The sequence below is a fragment of the Phodopus roborovskii genome, unplaced genomic scaffold (genome assembly GCF_943737965.1).
Source record: "Phodopus roborovskii unplaced genomic scaffold, PHOROB, whole genome shotgun sequence".
Classification (NCBI taxonomy): Eukaryota; Metazoa; Chordata; class Mammalia; order Rodentia; family Cricetidae; genus Phodopus; species Phodopus roborovskii.
In genome coordinates this window covers 476,335-500,709 of record NW_026125708.1, presented here as the reverse complement: position 1 = coordinate 500,709, position 24,375 = coordinate 476,335, and the positions used below count along the sequence as shown (strand labels likewise).

General features: G+C 37.6%; 1 pseudogene; it reads left to right on the top strand.

The window, feature by feature from the left end:
- The first annotated feature begins 12,673 nt into the window (after positions 1–12,673).
- Positions 12,674–22,421, top strand: LOC127217504 (deoxycytidylate deaminase-like; annotated as a pseudogene).
- The last annotated feature ends 1,954 nt before the right edge of the window (positions 22,422–24,375 follow it).

Here is a 24,375-nt window from a genome sequence, read left to right as displayed (position 1 = left end):
GATGGGAGGAGGTGTCGGTGGGACATGGGAGGATGGAAGGGAGAGGGAACTGGGATTGACATGTAAAATAAGAAAAAAATAATCAAAAAAGTGGTTTTTTAAAGATAATATATTTCCTCAGTTTCTCCCTTCCCCTTCCTCTTCCTCTTCTAATTCTTCTCCTCCTGCTTCTTCATTTTTTTTAAAGTTCGGATTAAAGTGGTCATTTAAATATCAGAACTATAAATTTCCCCCATCTCCCCTCCATACAATCGTATATTTACACGTCATATCATATCTGTAGTTTCAGGCTTTAATCAAACAAAAGATTTGAGAAACAGCAACTACATAAATATCAAAGTTAATCCTTGGGCTGAAGAGATGGCTCTGTGTTAAGAGTACTTCACAATCTTCTGGAAGACTTGAGTTTAGTTCCTAACACCTACACTGGGTGGCACACAACTGCATGTTACTCCATCTTTAGGACTCTAACATCTCTGTAAACACACACACACACACACACACACACACGAACACACAATGCTTATTCAGAAATATACATATACAGATAATTAAAAATTTGGAAGCTAATACTCAATGTAATCTAAAAGTTCTAATTAAGTAAATGTTCCTGATGTTTTATACTAGCCTTAACTCGAATATATTTTAGGAAAGCAATTAGAAGGCTCCTAATATCCATTAACCAAAGCAGACAATGGGTCAGTCCATTTTATTTTGTTTGTTTGTTTAAAGTCATGTTTCAAAGAGCAGTTTATTCATATCAGTGTTTCCCCCAATGTGACCTCTATAATGCCATTTTTTTTCTGGGAAGATTGTATCTATTTTATATGTATGTATAATATATATATATATATATATATATATATATATATATATATATATGCATCTATAAGAATGGTACTTGGTGTATGTCCTGCAACTTGGTGGTATGCCAGTAGTTACTGATTAGAGGCTGGTCAAAACTTCCTGATTCTGGGAGGCTAGAGACTAAAATGCCTGAAGTTCTCAAGGACACAAAACAAGAAGCCCTCCTTATAAGGTTTTGAAATTGTGACCTGAGGCAAAGTTTGTTCAAAGGACATTGGTCTGAGAAAGAACTTGCAGAACATCCCAGCCTCAATTCTAGCTGGAGGCCAGACTTACAGAGCCAGAGTCCATGCAGTTCCAATAGAAATTTGGTATTAAAGACAGATAACATTTGAAACTTTATCAATAAAGGAAGAGGGACAAAGCAATAGAAAAGTAGGCATTAGTAAGTAGAAACAATTCACCAAGAAATATTACATTTTTTCAAGTAACCAAAATCACAAACCAAGATTTATTCCTAAGAAAACAAAAATAAACATTAACCCCAAAGATTTCAGTGAACTAGAAAGAACACAATTCTGTCTCCAGACTTTTTTTTTGTTCACTTAATGAAATACCTGAGACAGGATGGCTCAACAAGGATGAGATTTATTTAAATCACAGTTTTGGGAGGTTTAAAATTCAAGATGGCTTAGCGTCACTGATTTAGTGCCTGGTGAGGTCAATGGATGGCATCACATTTGGATGGATGCCTGTGTAGAAGCCAGTGGTCATATAGCCATACAGAATGTCTGTTGTAAGGTACTATTCTCTGAGCCAAACTGCCATCATCTTCATTAGATTAAATATGCCTACTTGTCAGTCTGCCTATATACTGTTGACGTGGTAGGGTCATTGGATCCTCACTTGAGTTTCCAACCATTTCTCACAGCCAAATACATGCATTCTGCCCTAATTGTTCATGGTCTCAGGGATTCTATGAGAAGCTAGAGTATATAGGCTGGGGAAGAATAGGGGTAGGGGAATATATCTACAGTCAGGTTTGAAGTCATCATCCAAGCTGGGTGAAGATTTTCTAGTGTGGCAGCTTTGGGATCCCACTATTTCCTCACTTATGCTCTAAGTAACCCTAATACAATTATTGATCCTTGAGGTAACCTGTGGACAAGTTGTAATTTGGTTTGATATTAGAACTGTAGGAGAGTAGTTTTCTGGCATTAAATTCTAAGGCAGTATAAAAATCTCTTGGCTTGCCTCTTCTATAACAAACCTATCTTGTGAACTATCTTGAGGTTGCTTGGTAATGATGTGCTACTCCTAATTTCTCACTAGGTCCAACCTCTTAACTTTTTAGACATCCCTGGGAACTAAACTTTAATGTGGATCAAACCATAGCAAGAATAAATCTATTGTTTAAATAAAGATATTGTCAGCACACAGAAACCAGGAAAGACTACAAGAGGGTCATTTCCTAAACATTCTTCAAGCCAACGACCCTGTTTTTACCATCCTTGATTTATTCTGCAATGCTGGAAGCCTCTTAGTATTTAAGACATTCTTTCTCTTTTTTATTAGTTCTTTGAGAATTTCATACAATGTATTTTGATTATATTTACTCTCCTCCCCCAACACCTCCCAGATCCATTAATCCTTCCTTACCCACCCAAATTTGTGTCCTATTTTTTTAAAGCATGAAGTGCAATTTATGCTACCATGAAGTGTGGTCTTCCACTGGAGTATGGTCGACTTATCAGGGGCTATGCCATTAAAGTAAACTATCTTAGCATTTATTAGTTGCTGATATTTCTTCAGCTAGGGGTGAGATTTCATGATCCAATTTCCTCTCCATGCTGGGATTTTATCTGTCCTGAGCTTGCACAACAGGTCTTATATATGCTGTGACATCTTCTGCTGATTCATATGATAAACTGTCTTGTTATGTCCAGAAAACAGTTTCTTTTGTAGACATCCACTACCTCTTACACTTGAAATCTTTCCACTCTCTCATTTGCAGTGAAGAGGGGTATCATTAAGATATTCTATTTGGGGCTAAGTATTCCTCAGTCTCTTATTTTCTGAACCTTGACAAGTTGTAGGTCTTTGTGCTAATCAGCATCTACTGCATAAAGAAGCCTCTCTGTTGAGAGCTGAGAGATACTCTAATCTATGAATAAAGCATTACCAGTCAGTTTGATACTATGTCTATTTAGCAGAATAATAGTTACAAGGTATCCCTTACAATCTACATGTGGTTTCACACAGATTCTTGGCACTGGTGATGGTTTCTAGTATGATTTGAATTTGATTGAGTGTGCCTTAAATCCAATTGGAAAGTGATTGGTTATTCCCATGGCTTTTATACCGCTCATGTACCAGTAGGCTTGACTTGCCAGTCCAGTCATTATTGTATCATTAGTGTTCACAGCTGGGTGAGATGGATGATTACTTTTCTCCTATAATAGAATGCATGCACAGCTCATTCAAGCACTATGGAAGCTATCCAGTGTGGCTGAATCCTCCATATCAATACCAGCTTGATTTTCACATTCGAGGACTTGAGTATGCAGTGTTTTCAGCAATAAGGTCTTGCTATCCAGTTCTGGAGGTAAACAAAGATCAATGACAATAACATAATGTTTGGAGGTCTATAGGGACTTACTGCCAAACAGTTCCAAAAGAGGTAACCCATTCCTGGAACTAGGATTTTTATTAGCTAGCCTTTGGTGTCTAGTAAAGGCATTGCCATCTGTTATCACTAACACAATTTAAACTCTTTTTATATGTGTGTATGTGTTTTTAAAGACAGGCTCTTACTGGGTAGCCAGGGATTGCCTTGAACTCATGGAAATCTTCTTGACTTACTCTTCCTAGTGCTGGGATTATAGTTCTGTAGTACCATGTCAGCTTTAGATTCCTGAGTTCAAGTTTACTAAATGTTCCCTATAACCCTATCTATCATATAGCTGTATAAGAATATATAAGTCTGAAGAATAATAGAAAAGAGAAGAAGACAGAATCACCTTTATGTATTTCTTCACATTGCATGAGATATGGAAATATCTTTATCTGGTCTTATTGGAAGAATTAGAGCAAAACCCTCAGGATTTTGCTATGGAACAATCTTCCTAACATACATACATACATACATACATACATACATACATACATACATACATTGCTCCCATTAATAAAAAAAGCTGGTTGACTGATGGCTATGGAGGAAGGATTTTCAGGGCAGGGAGAATGTTGTGAAGGAAGATGGAGTCAGAGGAGTTATCAGTGAGACAGAAATGAAGCAAGACATACAGGAGAGGTAAACCCCACAAGTCTCAGGGGAGCACATAAATTAATAGAAATGGGTTAATTTAAGTTGTAAGAGCTAGTTAGCAATAAGCCTGAGTTATTAACCAAGCATTTATAATTAATAATAAGTCTCTACGTGGTTATTTGTGAAGTAGCTGGCAGAACAGAGTTGATGGTGTCCCAAAGAAAAACCCTACCTATAGGTTTCTGTATATAATTTAAGATAATTATCTTTCCAACCCATCATTTAAAAATGTGGTTAGAAAGCATAAGGATTAATGTTCAATAAGTCAACAATATACATTTCAAAGCAAGTAGAAGAAAATATTTTCAGGGTTTTCATTGTAAAGAAGGATGAATATCTTTCCCCATACTATAGGTTGCTGTTTCTCCTTACTGACTTTATTCTTTGTCTTACAAAATCTTTTCAATTTCAGGAGGTCACATTTATTGATTGTTGCTCTCAGAGTATGTGCTATTGGTGTTATATTCAGGAAGTGTTCTCCTGTGCTAATGCATTCAAGGATACTTCTTAATTTCTCTTTTATAAGGTTTAGTATAACTGGATTTTTGTTGAAGTCTTTTATACACTTGAACTTGAGTTTTGTGCATAGGAGGGTTGATTTCTAAAATATATAAAGAGCTCAAGAAACTAGACACCAAATAATCCAATTTTAAATGGGGCACAGATCTACATCGAATTCTCAAAAGAAGAAATTCAAATGGCTGAAAGACTTTTAAAGAATTACTCAACATCCTTAGTCATCAGGGAAATGCAAATCAAAATCTCTCTGAGATACCATCTTACACCTACCAGCATGGCTAAGATCAAAATCTCTGATGACAGTATATGCTGGAGAGGATGCAGAGTAAGGTGCATTGCTGGTGGGAGTGCAGACACTTTGGAAATCAGTATGGTAGTTTCTCGGAAAATTGAACATAAATCTACCTCAAGTTCCAGCAATAGCACTTTTGGGCATATACCCAAAGAATGCACACTCATACCACAAGGACATTTGCTCAGCTATGTTCATAGCAATGTTATTTGTAATAGCCAAAACTTGGAAACAACCTAGATGCCCCTTAACCAGAGAATGAATAAAGAAAATGTGGTGCATTTACACAATGGACTACTACTCGATGGTAACAAAAGCAATGGCATCTTGAATTCACAGGAAAATGGATGGAACTAGAAGAAACCATCCTGAGTGAGCTAAGCCAGACACTGAAAGACATGCCAGCCTACATGCCACAACCCCAGAAAATCTAGGTACCTAAAAGGACCCTAAGAGAGACATACATGTATCTACCTCGGAAGGGGAAAAAGACAAGATCTCCTGAGTCAATTAGGAGCTTGGGGAGGCAGTGAAGAGGATGGAAGGGAAGAGGGGAGGAGGAGAGGGGAGTGGAGGAAATATAGAGCTCAATAAAAATAAAACTGATAAACTCCTCTGTTTCTACTTGCTGAAATGTCCATGTTGTCCGTTCCTTCCTGTTCCCATAGACTCGTATTTAGAGTATTGTCTTGTTGTCAAAACCAAAGGTGAGCTCCTGGATTCTTGTAGGTAATTTCCCCAATCCATTCTTCATGTACTTTCAATTGATTTTATATAATGCATATCTGGTTATAACATGCCTCTTCTTAAAGATCTCCAAAACTCACCCACTAGTTTTATAAGTCCAAACACAGTGAGAAATATGAGGAACTTCATTATACCAGATAGTTCCTTACATAGAAAGCCTTAGAATTTCTATAGCACCAGGTTTCTTCCTAGCCTCATGATGGTTCCCTATATCAAGATCTCTTTCTTTGCTCTTTCCCACCATCCCTCCCACAACTTGGTCTTCTTTATCCCTCATGTTCCCATCCCCTATCCTGCATCCCCTTCCTTCTATCCCCTCTCCCAGTTTACCCAGGAGATCTTAACTATTTTTCCTTCCTGGGGCCATCCATGTGTGTCCCTCTTAGGGTTCCTCTTTCTACTTAGCTTCTCTAGGGCTGTGGATTGTAGCCTGGTTATCCTTTGCTTTACATCTAATATCTACTCATGAATGAATATATCCTGTGTTTGTCATTCTGGGTCTGGGTTACGTTATTCAGGATTTTTTTTCTAGTTTCATCCATTTGCCTGCAAATTTCAAGATGCTATTGTTTTTACCACTGAGAAATACTCCACTGTGTAAATGTGGTAGTAATGTTTTCCTATAGAATCCATGATTTCATCAGCCATGGGTAGTGAGCTAGATTTACAGTTACAGGCAAAAGTTCCCTCTTGTTGAACAGACCTTAAGTCCAGTTACACCCAATATAGAAGTCCAACTATTGTATCATTTAGCACATTTTCAACCATGTTCATTGCTGTTGTTTGTAAGCTATACTTATACTGATTGCTTTTTGCCCTTGTCAGCTTGCATAGAAACTTCAGATACTAAGAGAGCTGGTCCTTACAGAGGAAGTTTCCCAATTATTTCAAGCTCAATTTTTCCAAGTATTGTGTCTGAAATATGTGCTATCTTTATAAATAGAGTCTTATCTTCAATCAATGGGAAGAAATAAAGGGAAATAGCAATAACCTAAATTATTTTGTGAGGTGTTTCAAATCCACTAACAACTGGAAGAGAGGTTTCCCAAGCTTAGCATGAGGATGTTTTTATTGGTAATCCACGACTGTTTGGGGTAGCGTTATCAACATAAGTGGTATAACTTCACTCAAACTCCTTTCCCCCCTCTATCTCTGTTCATGTGTGTGTACATTACATATGTGTTTTTAAGTAAACATAATGTTTCCCTATGGCCTTTTTCAGAATGCTTGCTGCTATTTACCCCTCTTCCTCTTCCATTCTCTCAGGATTGTCTTCCCTTTGTAAAATACCGCTATTTTTCTATTCATTGTATTAATGTTTTTCCATCCCTCTCTTTAGAACTCCTCCCACCATGCTCCCTTATACTTTTCTGGTTTCTATGGTTACTCTAGGTTATATACTCACATCTAAAGATACAAAGTAGAAAGATGAACAAATAAGAAGAAATGTTCTGTTCTGGTTGTCATTTGGGGGATCAGAGTAAATATATATATATATATATATATATATATATATATATATATATATATGTTATGAGTGGTTTTCCACTGACCTGGTCCCACCACCTTGCCATCCCCAAATAACACACTGTATTAGATATAATTCTGTTGGCCTGTTACTAGTATTTCTTATTAGCTAGCCCATTTCTATTAATCTAAATATTTTCATGTGGTCTTATATTACCGGAGAGAGGGCCCGGAATTCTTTTCTCTTGGTCCTCCATCTTGAAACCCCTCACTACTACTTCCTCTCTACTCCTTGTCTCCTAGTCTCACCTATCTTGCTTTCCTATTGGCTAACAGTATTTTATTCATTAACCAGTACAAGAAACATTTACAGAATGAAATCTCCCATCATATTTCTAGCTTCAGCCATTTTCTTCCAAATTTCACATGGGGTTACTGTAAGCTACAAGAGAAACATCATAAGTCAAATATAAAGGAAAGCCTATCAGAGTAACAGCTGATTTGTCAGTGGAAACTTTAAAAGCCGTAAGAGTCTGGAACAATATATTTTACTGTCTAAAAGATCATGGATGGCAATCAAGACAATGATATCTAGCAAAACTTTCCATCAGTGTTGAAGGAGAAAGAAAACTTTTATATCTTAAAAACAAACTAAAATAATTTGCACTCACCAGAACATCTAGCCCTAGAGAAAAAACTGAAAAGAAAAATAAGAAAACCTAAGAAATGGTAGAAAAAACGAATTTCAATCAGTGAAACACAAAATAGGACTAAAAAGACAAACAGCAAAAAAAAAAAAAAAAAAAAAAATGTAAGTGCAACACGACAATCACCCTAACAAAGTGTCTTAGTTTGAGTTTGTACTGCTGTGATGAAATGCCACACACAACCAAAAGCAAGCAAGGGAGAAAAAGGTTGATTTCATCTCACACTTCCAGGAAACAGTCCATCTTGAAGGAAATTAGGACAGAACTCAAGTGAGGGAGGAACCTTATTTTATAATATATTTTTATTTAAATTTGCAACAAGCTTGTTTTACATTTCAATCCCAGTTGCCTCAGCCTCCCATCCTCCCCTGTCCCCCTTCCATCCCCCACCCCATCCCCTTTCTGTTCCCCAGGGAGGGTGAGGCCTTCTATAGGGATCTTCAAAGTCTGTCATAACATTTGGAAGAGGACCTAGGCCCTCCCCATGTGTCTAGACTGAGAGAGTATTCTTCTGTGTGGAATGGGCTCCCAAACTCCATTCACAAACTAGGAATAAATACTGATCCACTACCAGAGGCACATAGATTGCCCACGCCTCTTAGCTGAGACCTACACACAGGACGTCTGGGTTGATCCTATACTGATCTCCCAGTTATCAGACTGGGATCCATGAGCTCCTCCTTTTTCAGGTCAGCTCTTTCTATGGGTTTCCTCAGCTTGGTCTTGACCCCTTCGCTCATCATTCATCCCTCTCTGCAACTAGATTCCAGGAGTTTGCCTCAGTGTTTAGCTGTGGGTATCTTCTTCTGCTTCCATCAGCTATTGGATAAAGGCTGTAGGATGACATATAAGGTAGTCATCTACCTCATTATTGGGGAAGGGCATTCAAGGCAGCCTCTCCAGTATTGCTCAGATTGTTGGTTGGGGTCATCCTTGTAAATCTCTGGACATTTACTTAGTTCCAGATTTCTCTTTTTACCTATAATGGCTCCTTCTATTATGGTATCTCTTTTCTTGCTCTCCTCTATTCTTTCCATTGCTCAATTTTCCTGGTCCTTCATACCCTCCTCTCCCCTCCTCTTCTCTCATTCTCTTTCTCCTAACTCCCTGTCGCTTCCCCTCATGCCCCCAATTTCCCCAGGAGATCTTGTCTCTTTCCTCTTCTCTGGGAAGCCATGTGTGTCTCTCTTAGCGACCTTGACAGCAACACGACCTTGACAGCAACTCATGTAGAGGCTATGCTTGAGTGCTGCTTACTAGCTTGCTCCACAGGCCTTGCATTTATTTAGTACCTTCTTTTGTTTTACTCTCCAGGTCCATCTACCCAGGAGTGGCACCACTCACAGTGATCTCTGCCCTTACACATTCATTGTGAGTCAAGATAATACACCATAGACTTGCTCACAGTCCAATCCTGTGGGGTTATTTTATCAATTGAAATTCACTCTTCTGACATGACTATAGTTCGGATCAAATTGACATGTATACCAAAGCAGCAACACAAATTACTTTAAATAATATATGAAAAATGAGTTCTTACTTGGTCTAAATAATAAAAACCAAGAGTCAGATATTGAGGAAATTGCTTAGAAATAAAAGAGAAGAAGCAAGCCATAGGACACCTTACCAGAGGACAGCATACCAGAGAGTGAGTTCCTGTTTCTCCCTGGTTATCTCCTGGTTCCGTCCAGCTATCTCATTTTCTGTCTGTCTGTATAGATCTCCAAACCTCTATGGTTGGCTAGTGGCAAGCTTCATTCTATGACCTTCAGACAGGCTTCATTTGTTCAAGCAATATCACTACAAATATACTTAAATATTAAGGACCTCAACTTTTCAATCAAAAGATACAGGATGGCTGAATGAGTTAAGAAAATATTCTGTTTTCTGTGCCTTTAGGAAGTTCTTCTCCAAAGGTAAGCACTATCTTAAAGTTTATGCTGCAATCTGGCAAATATACTTCAAAGGAAAATTAATCAGAAAAGTTATCTTTTTTTTTTTTTTTTTTTTTTTTTTTTTTATAAAAAGACACTTCATTGTATTCAGGGGACAATGAGCCAAGGACATGTTACAGTCCCAAACATATGCATGCCAATTACCAGTACATTCAATTTCAGAAATCATACTAATAGCCTTAAAGATACAGATTAACTCTAACTCAGTTATGGTGGGTATTTTCAGTAATCCCACGTCATATAAAGATCATGTAATCTGAACTAAAACAATAACAAAAACAAAATATTTCTACCTTATGTACTATACAAGGAAGGTAAGACCCAAAAGGCTAAGTGTCTTGGCTAATTTCACAGATAAAGAAAATGGCACACATAGCCAATTATCTCCATTTGTTCCAGTACTAGGTAACTGGTTAACTTATTTGTCAACTTGACATAATCTTGAATCATTTAGAAAGAGTCTCAATAAAGTATTATCTAGGTCATGTTGGCTTGTAAGCATATTTGGAGGTATTAGCTTGATTATCTTTCATTGAAATAGGAAAATCTGCTGACTGTGTTTATCATCATTCCATTGGCAGGGTACCCTTAACTGTACAAAAATATAGAAATTCAACTGAGTACTAGCATGCATGCATTAATTTCTTCCTCTTCATGGCTGTGGATGCTGAATGATCAGTGTTTTTTCAAATTTCTATCACTGTCCCTTCCCCACAGCAATAGACTGTGGGACTGTGAACTAAAATAAATAAATTCTTTTCTTCTTTATCATTTCATTGTCATGGAAATGTAACTTAGACACTTAGCTTGGTACACATTTTATGCAGGTGGCATTGTAAGATTCAGAAGTCAGGGACTTGTTACTGAGAACTATTTTTTAGATTCAGAAACATGTAAGTATATGTTGTCAATGGTTATGTGTAATAAGGGAGAGGGGTGTGTCTGTCCTGACCTTTGGGAATCGTTCCAAGAAGAAACAGTTGCTTTAAGATGCTCTTGTTGATTTTGATTTTACGATAAAAGAATTAGAGAAGAAAGACATAAAACCTAAGAATCTAATTATTTGTTTTCCTTGTAAGGTATCAGAAAGGAGTTTGTGCAAAGGCACCTGTGTGAAGAAAAGGGAGACTTGGGATCAAATATTTCTGTTGAACTAGTGTAGATCACACAAAGAAGAGGAAACTAATTTTCTGAGTATATGTTCACTCTTCTTATAGATTCTTTGCTCCTTTCTACTTGGTTTTCTAACTAAGAAGGTAGAGGAACTGGTCCCCAAAGTAGATAAGTATATGTTTCCTTAAAGAGAAATCTATAAATCTGGAAACAGAAAAATAGAAAGACAATTTAAGTAATGATTCACAATAGTTCTTTTTGCAGTTATCTTCTAACTATCCTGCATTGTTGGTCAGGTGAAGATTCGTGGTAAACTGTGGGAAGTTTCCTAATCTACTAGGGTGTGCAAAACCTTGACTTACAGAATAATAGTTGGATGTACAACTTATTGCAAGAGGAGAAAGAAAAACTACTTTCTCATTGGGAATAAAGGGAACACGAAACATGAGCTATTTGAGATATACATGAAGAAAAAGTAGAAATGGTTTACAAAGTTTAGGGTTAATCTTCACTGTAAGCTCGGGAAGAACATTGACCCAGCCGAACTCTCAATCACTATAGATGGAGAAAACAAGATATTCAGTGGCAATGCCAGATTTTCACAATGCATAATCACAAATACAGCCTTTCAGAAAGTTCTGGAAGTAAAACTCCAAAGCAAGGAAGTTAACTTCACTCACAAATATATAGACAATAAATAATTCCACTTTACCAGAACTCCAAAGAAAAAGCAGGGCAAGTATATTCACAATACCACCACCAACAACAAATCTAAAACAAACAGGAATTAACAATCAATGGTCCTTACTTTCCCTTAATATTAACGGTCTTACCTTGCCTATAAAAAGGAAAAGGCTAACAGAATGGATACAGAACCCATCCTTCTGCTGCATACATGAAACACATTGAAGCTTCAAAGACAGACACTACATCAGGGTAAAAGGTTGGGAAAAGATCCTCCAATCAAATGGACCCAAGAAACAAGCAGGTGTAGCTCCTCTAATATCTAACAAGTTAGACTTCAAACCAAAATCAATCAAAAGAGATGAAGAAGGTAATTTCATATTCAGGAGAAATCCATCAGTACAAAGCCTCAATTCTGAACATCTATGCCCCAAATACAAAGGCACCCACATTTGCAAAAGAAACATTACTAAATCTCACCAATAGACAGGACCACCAAGCAGAAACTTAGCAAAGAAAGGAAAGAACTAACAGAAGTTATGTCCCAATTGGGTTTAACAGACATCTATAGAACATTCCATCCAAACACAAAAGAATATACCTTCTTCTCAGATCCACATGGGACCTTCTCCAAAATTGACCACATACTAGGCAACTTAACACACCTCAACAGGATAGTCCCCTGTATCTCATCAGAGCACCATGCTTTAAAGATGGAATTCAACAACACAAATCGCAGAAACCATACAAACTCATGGAAACTGAACAATGCGCAATTGCACCATAGCTAGGTCAAAGAAGAAATAACGAAAGAAATTAAAGACTTCCTAGAATTCAACGAGAATGAAGACACAACATACCTGAACTTATGGGACACTTTGAAAGCAGTGCTACAAGGAAAGTTCATTACACTAAATGTCCATATGAAGAAAGATAGAAATGGAGTGGATCTGGGTGGAGGGGATGTGTAGAGAAACTGGAAGAATAAATGGATGGAAAACTGTAATCAGGATATATTGTATTAGAAAATATTATATTTTCAATTAAAGGGAAAATGCGGATAAGAAAGAAAACGTATAAAATTGATATGCTGATGGTGGTGCAGGTGATGGTATTGATTATCATGATGATGACACTGGCAATGGAGCAAAGTGATGTAACAGACCTGTGGTATAATTTGTGTAGGTTCAACTGGTGAGGTGATGGTTGTTAACAGTGAGAGCTTGGGTTACTAATCGGTCATATCAAGACTCTGAATGGAATGAAGTAAATGATAGGCAAAACTACCCCGGAAAAGGATGGGAACATAGCTCCATAGCAGAGTGCTTGGCTGGTATGTCTAAAACTTTGGATTCCATCCAAGATGCCCTAAAAACATAAATAAGAACTAAGAGGGGGGAGGGAGAAGGAACTGGAATAAATATGTAAAATAAGAAAAAAATAAAAAAAAAGAACTAATGAGGAAGGAAGAAGAGGGTAATGAGTGGTGAGTATGGGAAATGCATATGATATTCATGTGTGAAGTTAACATAATAAAACCAACTACTTTTTTATACCAATTTTTTAAAAGTTCCTGGAATATGGTTGGATTGCACAACACAAAGTCAGGACTGAGTCTCAGATTCAACAGTAATTACATAAAATAATCTCAAAATTAATCCACTAAGGAATTGTAACTCCATTTTCCAACTTGGTGCTGCGTTTAAAATATCTTCCCCAGTTTTGGTCTGAAGCAGGCAGAAGATACCTGCAACTTCAGCAAGACATGACTATAAGGAGCTCAGAACATAACAATGGTTATGATTCCAGACTTATTTTCTTTCAAAATTCTGTTTGTCCTCCCTCAAATCTTTTGATCATATATGCTGACATGATTTCTTAGCCTGCTTAGGAGGGATTGCTCATTGGAAATTAATACATTTACACTGGTTTCTAAACTTGTCCCTGGCGGTTCAGTGATTATAAATTTCTTAGAGCAATTTGTGCTGAGGGATGCTAGTGCCATGGTGTTTATGGCTCTATAAAGCTTGAAGAAAGGCTTTCAGGATAGAATTGTAATTCAAAGATCTGTCTGAAGGGAAGTTCAGCTATGGCCTTACCTGTCTTACTGGTTTATATTCTGGACATTGCCCCAGAATTGCCTCAGAAATTTTCTCAGGATGGAAATATGTGTGGAATATTACTTTAACTATGTTAAGGTATGTTGAATTTGTTTACACTGCATTTGTTTAATGATATAAAAATGTGTTGTGTTGCCTGCCTAAGGCATCTGATTGGTCTAATAAAAAGCTGAATGACCAATAGCTAGGCAGTAGAAGGATAGGTGGGTCTGGCTGGCAGAGAGAATAGGTAGGAGGAAGAATCCAGGCTGGAGGAAGAAGAGAGAAGAGAGAACATGGAGAAAGAGAAGGAGATGCCAGGGTCCAGCCAGCCAGCCAGTTGCCAGCCAGCCAGACACAGAGTAAGACATACAGAAAGAAAGAAAGGTAAGCATCCTGAGGTAAGATGTAGATGAAGAGAAACAAGTTAAATTAAGTTATAATAGCTAGTGGCACAAGCATAAATTGGGGCCATGCATTATTAACTAATAGTAAGTCTTTGTGTCATGATTTGGGAACCAGGGTAGCCCAAAAAAAAGTCTGGTACAGAAATATTATGACAATTTCTGGTGAAACTTAATTTTAGTAGCAATGTCTTGTATGTAAGACTTAACTTTCAAATAATTATATAGTGTAAAGGACAGTTTTCATTTTTCTTTTTGAGATATAATATTACTATGTAGCTCAGGCTGGCCTTGAGCTCATGACAAAATCGATACCTCAGCAATGTAAGTGTTGCAATGGCAAGTAAGTACCACCTGGCTAAAGAATTACTTTTGAAGGCATATTATATCACGTAATAGCTACATGAATTGAATATATATTTCTAGTCTTGCTTCATAAATAGAGAAATAGATTTTTAAGAAGTCAGTTATTGCAGTAATAACATTAAACCCTAGGAGAAATACAATGAAAAAGTTGCCCAAGGTTGCTGAGTAGCAAAGAAAATCATTTATGTGTAGGACAGGAATGTGAATTTTGAAGAAGTGACCAACATGGAATAGATGTTCCACTTTTATTACTTTACTTTTGAGGAAACAATATTTGTGGAATAGCATTGTGATATAGAAAATTATGGCTGAAATACTTATGGGCTTTTGGTTATACAGACTAAAAGAGACTGAGGGACAACCCCAAAGGAGAAAGTCTTTATCGCAGCGCTATTCACAGCAGTTAAGACATGGATGGAATCAACCGAGACCTTAACTGACACATAGATGAGCAAAGATGATATATGTATACACACATATACAGCTTTATTATTTAATCTTACAAGAGAAATCTTGTCATTTCTTTTACAAAGTGGGTGAAATTGGAAGTCAAAGTATTAGGCAAGATGAGATAGACAAAGAAACACAAAAATACATGTTCTCACTTCTATCTGAAAGTTACAAATTTAATTTCATAGAAAGAGAAGAGAATAATGGTCACCAAACAAGCATGATAAAGAACAAATAAATGAACACAGTCATCTCTAGCCATCCTTATTGTTAACAAAGTTCCAAAAATATACGTTATAGGACAGACAACCTCCTCAACAAACTTTGATGAGAAAACAGAATATTCACATGTAAAAGATGAAACTTGATCCCCTTATCCTGTACAAAAATACATTCTAAATAAGTTGAGGATGTTTGTGTCAGACCTACAAATTTGAAACTACTTAAGGGAAGTGTAGGGAAATACTTCACAATGTAGGCACATGCCAGAGATTTCAGTAAATAAGGGCAGAATTGGCAAACAGGATTGTATGAAGTTGAAAAAGTTGGTATTCAGAAAAAAAATAGGATTGAAAACAATGGAAAACATTTGCAAGTTTTTTTCAAGACATAATAAAATTAGAGCAACAAAGGCAATTTGCTAACAGTGAAAAGGTAGGTATACAGACCAAAGTACAGAAAATTCTCTTTTGATCCTATTCAGTTGAGAAAACATTTCAAACAAATGATCCTATGATTCTAGAACAACTGAATATCTGCATAGGAAATGAACTTTAACCACCAGCTTATATTATTCTATTTCTCACCCCCATTACCTTGCTCCAAACAGTAGAAATCACTGATATTTTCTTTGAAATTATATTTTTTCCATTTAGAGAACTTTAAACAAATGTAATGGGGCAGAAGCCAATTATTTCATGAAAGCTTTATTTCTGTGAGATCTGTTTAAGCTGTACATTTCTTTTTATTGATAAGTGTTATTTTATTGTATGGAGGCACTGTTGTTTGTCAGTAACTATTAGATGTTGCTATCCTTCCATACATTTATAGACATAAATGTTTATAGATATGTGGTTTATTGGGAGATGTGTCATTAGCTGCCCCTTTAAGATAATTGGCATCAGGAAACATAGTTGACTGACATCCGGAGATGTCCATGCAGCATGGAAGGATTCAGAACATCATGAAGACTGAACTCATGCTTCCTCCAGGATGTTCAGAGCCCAATACTGAGCACTGGAAGTACTAGAGCTGACTTCTCCAATGGACTTTTGTTCATGGGCTCTGGATTATCTTGGCCAGAATTTTCTCATCAAACCTACATAAATGCTGAAGACTGTCCTTGACTATTGCTAGATCATGTCCAAGTGTTTCAATGACTTACTTATCCCTTTAGTCCTGATTTTTGCATCTACTTTGTAATGATCTGAAATCACAGACACATTGTTTTATTTTTTTGGTTGTTCAAAACTGCAAATCATTTGAGAACACGAACACTGTTCTACAACTAGTTTTTAGCCAAAAATGTAATTTATTTTTATTGGAAAGAAAATGAAAGTTAGATGAATGGGTAGAGTGCTGTGGAATTCTACCTTTTAACCCAAACCTTTTCAGAACTCACAGAGGCTGTGATTAGCCATACAAGGCATACACCATGTAGCCACTGGAAAAGTGCCCATGGTTCTGTAAATAATTCTTCACTTATGCTTGTGTAAGTAATCATGATGATGATAATTTGGCCACCATTAAATAAGTAAAGAATATGAAGACGAGGTAGTTGTTGAGTGAAGAGTGGAAGGGGGATAAGAGAAGGTAATAGGGTTGCATATGATCAGAGCATAAAATATAACATATACATGAAAAGTTAGGAATATAACCCACTATTATGTATAATATATGCTAATAGAACAAAAAGTATGATTCATTATTACCAAATTAGTATCTCCTCTTTTTAAATTGCTACATGATGATCCATAGGACAGGCATGGCATGGCTTGTCTTGCTATTTCCCTTTGGCTATCTCCAGTGATGCAACTACCATATGCATACTACTTTTTAAAAATTTATTTTGCCTATTTTACATATAGATCCCAGGTCCCTCTACCTTCATCCCTCCCTCCCTCTCTCCCACCCTCCCATGCACCACGGCCACCCTCACCTCCCATCCCAACCCCATACCACATGTAGGGTGATGCCGTCCAGGAGTGGTCATCTAAATCTGTCAAGTCATTTTGGAGTAGGGACTAGGCCCTCCTTCCTGCCTCGAAGTTAAGGGAGTATCCCTCCATGGGGAATGTGCTCCCAAAGTCGTTTTGTGTACCAGGGATACATCCTGGTTCCACTATCAGAGGTCCCTTAGACTGCCCTGGCCTTCATGTTCAGGGGGTCTGAGTCAGTCCAATGCTAGATTCCCAGCTATCATTCTAGGGACCCATTAGATCCTTCTTGTTCAGCTATCTCTGTGGGCTTCTGTAGCCTGGTCTCCTCCCTCTCTGCATCTGGGTTCCAGTTCGGTTCAGTGTTTAGTTGTGGGTGTCTGCTTCTGTTTCCATCAGCTACTAGATGGTGGTGGATAAGTTAGTCATCAATCTCATTATCAGGGAAGGGCATTTATGGTAGCCTTTCCACTGTTGTTCAAATTGTTAGTTGAGGTCAGTCTTATAGGTCTCTGGACATTTCTCTAGAGTCAGCTTTCTCTTCAAACCTATAATGGCTCCCTCTTTTATGCTCTCTCTCTCTTTCTCTCTCTCTCTTTCTGTCTCCCCCTCTCTCTTTCTCCTCTCATCTATTCCTCCACTGACTCAATCTTCCTAATCCCACCTGCTTTCCTCTCCTCCCCTTCCCTTTTTCCTAGCTCCCAATATACTCACTGCCCCCCAGTACCAATATGCTCAAAAGATCTTGTCCCTTTCCCCTTCTGGGAGGGACCTTGTATGAATCTCTTAGAATCCTCTTTGTATCCTACTTTCTCTGGTGGTTTGATCCTTTGCTCTATGTTTAAAATCCATATATGAGTGAGTACATACGATGCTCCTCTCTTTGTGACTGGATTACTTTACTCAGGATGATTTCTTTTAGTTCCATACATTTGCCTGCGAATTTCAAGACTCCATTTTTCCCCCTCTGAGTAGTATTTCATTGTGTAAATGTACCACATTTTCTTTATTCATTCTTCAGTTGAGGGGCATCTAGGTTGCCTCCAGGTTCTGGCTATTATAAATAATGCTGCTATAATCATATTTGAACAGATGCACTTGTTGTATGAATACCCATCATTTGAGTATATGCCTAAGAGTAGAATTGCTGGATCTTGTGGTAGACTGATTCCCATTTTCCCAAGGAAGCACTGTACTGATTTCCAACATGGCTGTACAAGTTTGTACTCCCACCAGCAGTGGAGGAGTATTCCTCATTCTCCACATCCTCTCCAGCATAAATTGTCATTGTTGGTTTTGATCTTAGCCATTGTGACAGCGAGATGGTATCTCAGAGTTGTTTTGATTTTCATTTTCCTGGTGGCTAAGGATGTTGAGCACTTAAGTGTCTTTCAGCCATTTTAGATTCCTCTATTGAGAATTCTCTATTTAGTTCTATATCCCACTTTTTAATTGGATTATTCGGTGTTTTGGTAACTAGCTTCTTGAGTTCTTTGTATATTTTGGAGATCAACCCTCTGTCAGATGTATGGTTGGTGAAAATCTTTTCCCATTCTGTGCCCTGCTGTTTTGTGTATTTTTCTATGTGACAGCCCTGGCTGTCCTGGAACCTGGTTTGTAGACCAGGCTGGTTTTAAACTCAGAGATATACCTGCCTCTGCTTCCAGACAGCTGAAACCAACATCATGTGCCAATTAAGTGTTTCCAATTTATACATTAAATTTAACAATTATTTCCATATTAATATGAAATATCATATCTCTGTCACATACTAATTCATATCAATATCTGTTTTATATCTATTTATATTACATTTCTAGTTTCTATTCCTTTTATCCTTTCAATTTAGTTCATTAATGAAAAACTCCAGCAACAATTATAAAATTTTAGTTATTATAGTTTCATGACAAGTCTTGATACCTGGTAGGAAATATCTAGCTTTGCTACTTTTTTTTTATTTCCAAAATTTCTTGTCCATATTTATGCATTATCTCTTCCAAATAAATTAAAGTGATCCTATTAATTTTTATATAAATAAAACACATTAGATTTACTGCTATTCTTTAGAATTTATAGAGCAATTTGGAGAGCATATCTATTGGGTTACTTCTGAGTTAGTCTTTCCATGTCAATGAATATATCTCTACTCTCATTCAAATATATTATTAGGGTTATGTCTTGACATTTTATTTAAGGCTTAAGTGACATTATAAATAATATCTTTCTATAAGATTTTCTAATTGGAAACTGCCAATATGTATTGATTCGGTATCTGAACTCTTTTATGCAGTGGGTGATCAGGAGTATACTGTGGACTTTTTTTTTAAAGTAATTTTTTTAAATTTTATTTTTTACTTATGTACCTGTGGGGGGTCCACAGGCACTGTTGCATATTGTGGAGATCTGAGGAAAGTTTTGGGAAGTTGATTCTCTCCTTCTGCCATTTTGGGTATTAACACTAGTCATCAGTCACAACTGCAAGTACTTTTACATGCTAAGTCTCTGTCTTAGTTAGGGTTACTATTACTGTGATGAAACACCATGAACAAAAGCAAGTTTAAGAAAAAAGGGTTTATTGGGCTTTCACTTTATCAGTGTTTATCATTAAAGGAAGTTAGGGCCGGAACTCAAATAGAGCTGGAACTTGGAGGCAGGAAATACAGATGCCGTGGAGAGATGCTGCTTACTGGCTTGCCCCCATGGCTTTCTCAGTCTGCTTTCTTAAAGAACCCAGGAACACTAGCCCAGGGATGTCTCCACCCACAATGGGTTAGTTCCTCCACTATCAATCATTAATTAAGAAAATACCATTCAGTCTTACCTAGAGTCCAATTTTTGGAGGCATTTTCTCAATTGAGGTTTCTTTCTCTCTGATCAGACTATTTTGTGTCAAGCTGATATAGAACTAGTCAAAAGAACCTCCTGATTGGCCCTTTTTTAAGTACTCACATATTAGGCCAAAGCTATAGAGCAAATGAGGTTCTTCCTACTTTTAAAATATTTACTCAGCTCTGGTTAGCACTCTTCTATAGTAGACTGGATCCAATTTTCTTTCCAGTGGAAGTCAAATAAGACTTTAGTCAATTTTAAGGGTGATTTCTATCTGCTATGCAATTATCTCATTGGTTTCAAGGTCTTATGTGAGGAAATTATAAAATAAAATATATCTGGGGTACCTGTTCAGTAGTAGAACACTAACTGAGCATGTATAATGTCCTGAGTTGGCCAGAGCTGAAAAAAATGCCAAGGATAGAATAAAGTTGAAGCAAGTTTTGAAATACTCAAACAAATGTAGCAGTGCCATATGCATAAAGATTAGGAGTGTCAACTTAACTTTAGGGCAACACCAAGGTTTTTTTTTTTTTTTTTTAACTCTTCCACTTTTCATCATATAGAAAATATTAAAATGAAGGGATACAGATCATCAGGGGATACATTTTAAAGACAGGCTTTTTTTTTTTACTGGAAATTGGAGACCAAGGGAGTCAGTCTGGAGAAAACTCTGAGTAACCTGTTTTGGAGCAGTTGAGAGGACAAGCTTCTTAGTCACAACTCTGTTCTCTGACATCCCCAACTCAGTCCAGCCTTAATTCGGGGGCAAGAAGGAATAAGTGGTTACATGGAGACCTCTGACATAAAATAAAGAGTATATGTTGGCCTGGATTGTCTATTCTCTGAGCATTGTGTATTTTGAGGATATAGCATGATGGTCTACAGCTGGTCAAGCAAACAGAATTGTGGGGTTCCAGCCAAGATCTTTTCTCATCAGAGGCAAAACTATAGTCAGGGGCAATATCTCTTCTAATTGTTGGCAGATGTGACCAGACATCCATTTTATTTTTAGTGACTAACTTGAAGTTCTGAAATGTGAACTGTGTTTACTATAATTTGGGAAGTGTAACAGATATTTGAATGGTTAGCTCTTCAGATCCCAGCCCACCATTCTAATAGGCTCCCTGATCCTCACACCCACTCACATCTGTAGTTCTTTTCTGTGCATGGACATGCCTCTAAGATGCTGCCTGAATCTCTGGAGAAAACCTATTATGTTTGTCTCCATCAGTGTATTCTATAAGGCTACTAGTTAACTGTTGGACCTTAATGCACTTAAAGTGTACTTTTACAAGTAACAAAGTTTTCTTTATGTATATCCTCATTCCTAATTTACTTCCTTTTCCCTACAATTGTCTATAATAATTAATTCATTTGATTAATTTGTATGATTTCCTATTATTTTTGTTACTTTAATATTTTGTCTTAGTTTTGCTTCCTGTTGCTGTGGTAAAATATCTTGACCAAAGCAAAGTAGGAACAAAGTGTTTATTTTGCTCTCAGTTTCAGATTAAAATTCATCATGGCAGCAATAAGTGTTTGAAAGAAATGATAGCTTTACATCTATAATCAAGAGAGAAGCCTTCCTCTTGTTGAGCTCTGAGGCTGCTAGGGGTGGGATGAGGGTAGGGCAGACCAGAAGCTGAACTTGGCCTGCACCCTTGCAGAGCAGATAGCCAGGTTCAGTGGCTTCATTCCTTAATAGGGGAGCCAGGTCCTGCAGCACTTATCCTGCAGGTGGACTTCCACTTGAATCTGAGGAGGGAGGCAGTTTCTGAGTTTCTTCTGGCACCCACATGGTAGGGAAGATGGGAGACTTGAGAACCCAGAGTAGAATTGAGCTAGTTGTGAGGACTGTGTACCCTGTCCAAAGTGAGATGTAGAAAGTTTCTTCCTGGACTGGTGACATCCAAGCCTCAGTTTCCTCATTCTGAAGCTGCTCATTGTGGCATATAACTCTAGACTCAACATGAGTAACACTCACTTCCTGCAAAAAACTGGATAGCTATCTGGAATGGCCTGAGTATTTCCTGGTGGATTTCATTGTGGTGGCCTTCTTTTCAGCACAAAGAAACAAGAATCCAAGTTCCCAAAGCAGAGCCTGCATTATAAATACAGTAAAAGGAGATGGTTAGGCTGGGGTACAGCAGAATGACAAATAGTTGCAGTGATGACTTGTTGCCGTGGAAAGCAGGAGAAAAAAAGATAGATACTAAGTATCCTTGTGTGTTATGCCAAGCTAAATGCCATCATGTACAAGAGTGGAGCTGATGTGAAGGGCTGTTGTACTTGCATTGCTTTGTTCCATGTATGAAAGTGAGGAGCTCATCATCCAGGCAGGTATAAAAGAAGTCATTTTCGTGTCCCATAAATACCGTAACAGTGATAAGACAATGGCTACTAGGCTAATGTTAAATTTGACTGGGATTAGGTTCAGAAAATTCACACATAACTACAGCAAGGTTGTCATTGATTTTGATGCAATAAATTGCTGACTGAGGCAGAAGCCTCAGCGAGTTCTATAGTTTATTTCCAAGAAGAATAGGACTCCCTGCCTCTAAGAAGCCACTGGTGCCTTTCATCTTGAGGTTGCACATCATTTTTTAATAGCCAACACAGCACACCTAGACATCTAAAGAATCGTCTTTACTGGCCCCACTGTCATGTGGATCTACATCTGTTTAAGCTATTGATTTAGTTTGATTTGGAAATTAAGGTCCTGTCCACATGGCTGAAGTGAACGTCTCTCCATCTTCACAGCCTTTCTGGCTAGGATGAGAGTAGCTCTAGAGTAGTGTCAGCTCTCTGTCATTCACAGAATTCCAACAGCCACTTCTTGGTGCTACATGGGCTAGGAAATATAAATAATTGCTTTGCCTTCTTAGCAGAGATGAGCAGGCACACAGTGATGTGAACTTCTGGCCCAAATGAGCAGGAATGCAGCTGATGTGAAGAGCTGCCATGTGTATTGCTTTGTTACTGTGTACTGAATATGTTAAACTCATCACCCAGGCAGGTATGAAAGAAATTATGTCCTTGGGGGAAAAATGGGACCACAAGATGGTATCAAGAAAGTATTTTCTGCAGAGCTGGGATGAACCCTCACTCACCTACCCAGAGAAGGATGAAGTACACAATCAGTATCCTGGTAGATAATCAGTAGAACTGAACCAGGACTATCCTCTCATTTTCTGCTTCCCTGCCTCACACAGAGCAGTGACACACTATTCCTCTGGAGGGTAGGAATAAATGTGGTTCTAGCTTACCACCACCATAGACCTATCACTGTTTGTGATGACAGCAGAAGTTGTATGGTGTGGAAACCTCCCCTGGCATCCTGTTTCTCTTGTGGAAACATGTCATCCCTGCTCCATGTGCCAATATTGTTTATTTCTAAGAGCAACCAACTATATAGACTCTTTATCACTTTAACTGAATGTTCAAAATATAAAAGGAGCTCGGAGAAATGCTGACACTTGGACTTTCTCGGGAGAATTTCAATATGGACTTTTGGAAGATAGGTACAAGGGGATTGGTATTTCTGAAAAGGTTCACTAGCCTTATCTCAGGAGATTGTCTCTTAGTTCTATAGAATGTCTCAATTCTGATAATTGAGACCCCATCATTCTCTGTTTGAAAGATCAAATACTGACACTGAGTTAATCTTTTTTAGTGGTTATGACAGCTTTTTCTCCAAATTGGGCCTTCAAGGTGTATGTGGATCATGGGGCTCACAGAGAATGTGGTAGAGCCTGCTAACAAGGACTGGAGGGAGAGAAAGGTCTACATAGGATGAGACTGGTGTTCACTACTTTCTCTCTCATGGATGGTAAGCATTTTATGTGCCTATCGATAACTCCTAAGATGCTGAACATTGGAAGCTTTGGCCAACTTTGATCTCATTTTTTCTTTAGATCAGATGAAATACATTTAAATACTTTTCTTCTTAGCTCAGTAATGGCAGCATTGAAATAGTTTTTTAAAATTCAAGGAAAACAAATGTTTAAAAAAGAAGAGAGGTTGTGGAATTGATAGAGAATATAGCTTTCGATTTAAATCTGGGTTATGCACGTCCCAGCTGACTTACAATTCATAAGGCACAGGGCCCCAGTTCCTGTCTGTGGTCTTAAAATTGAAGTTAGATTTTGTTGTAGTACAAGACAACCAGAATCTGCCCAGAGTGAATTTAAGCAAGGTGCTGATTCAAGTGTTCAAGCATTTGCCCTAATTACAAGGCAGTCTCCTTTGTCTGAAGTTTGTGTTACCCTTGGATTCCTTTTGCAACCTTGACCTCAAGATTATTCCCTCCTCATGGACAGATTTCTCTGTCACCTGGCTTCTATTCACTGAGTAGTCACTTCCTGCTACCCCTTTTTAAGAAGCCTTTAGAGATTCCAATCTCTAAGATTCTTTTTTTCTATATTTATTTATTTATTATAACCAAGTCCA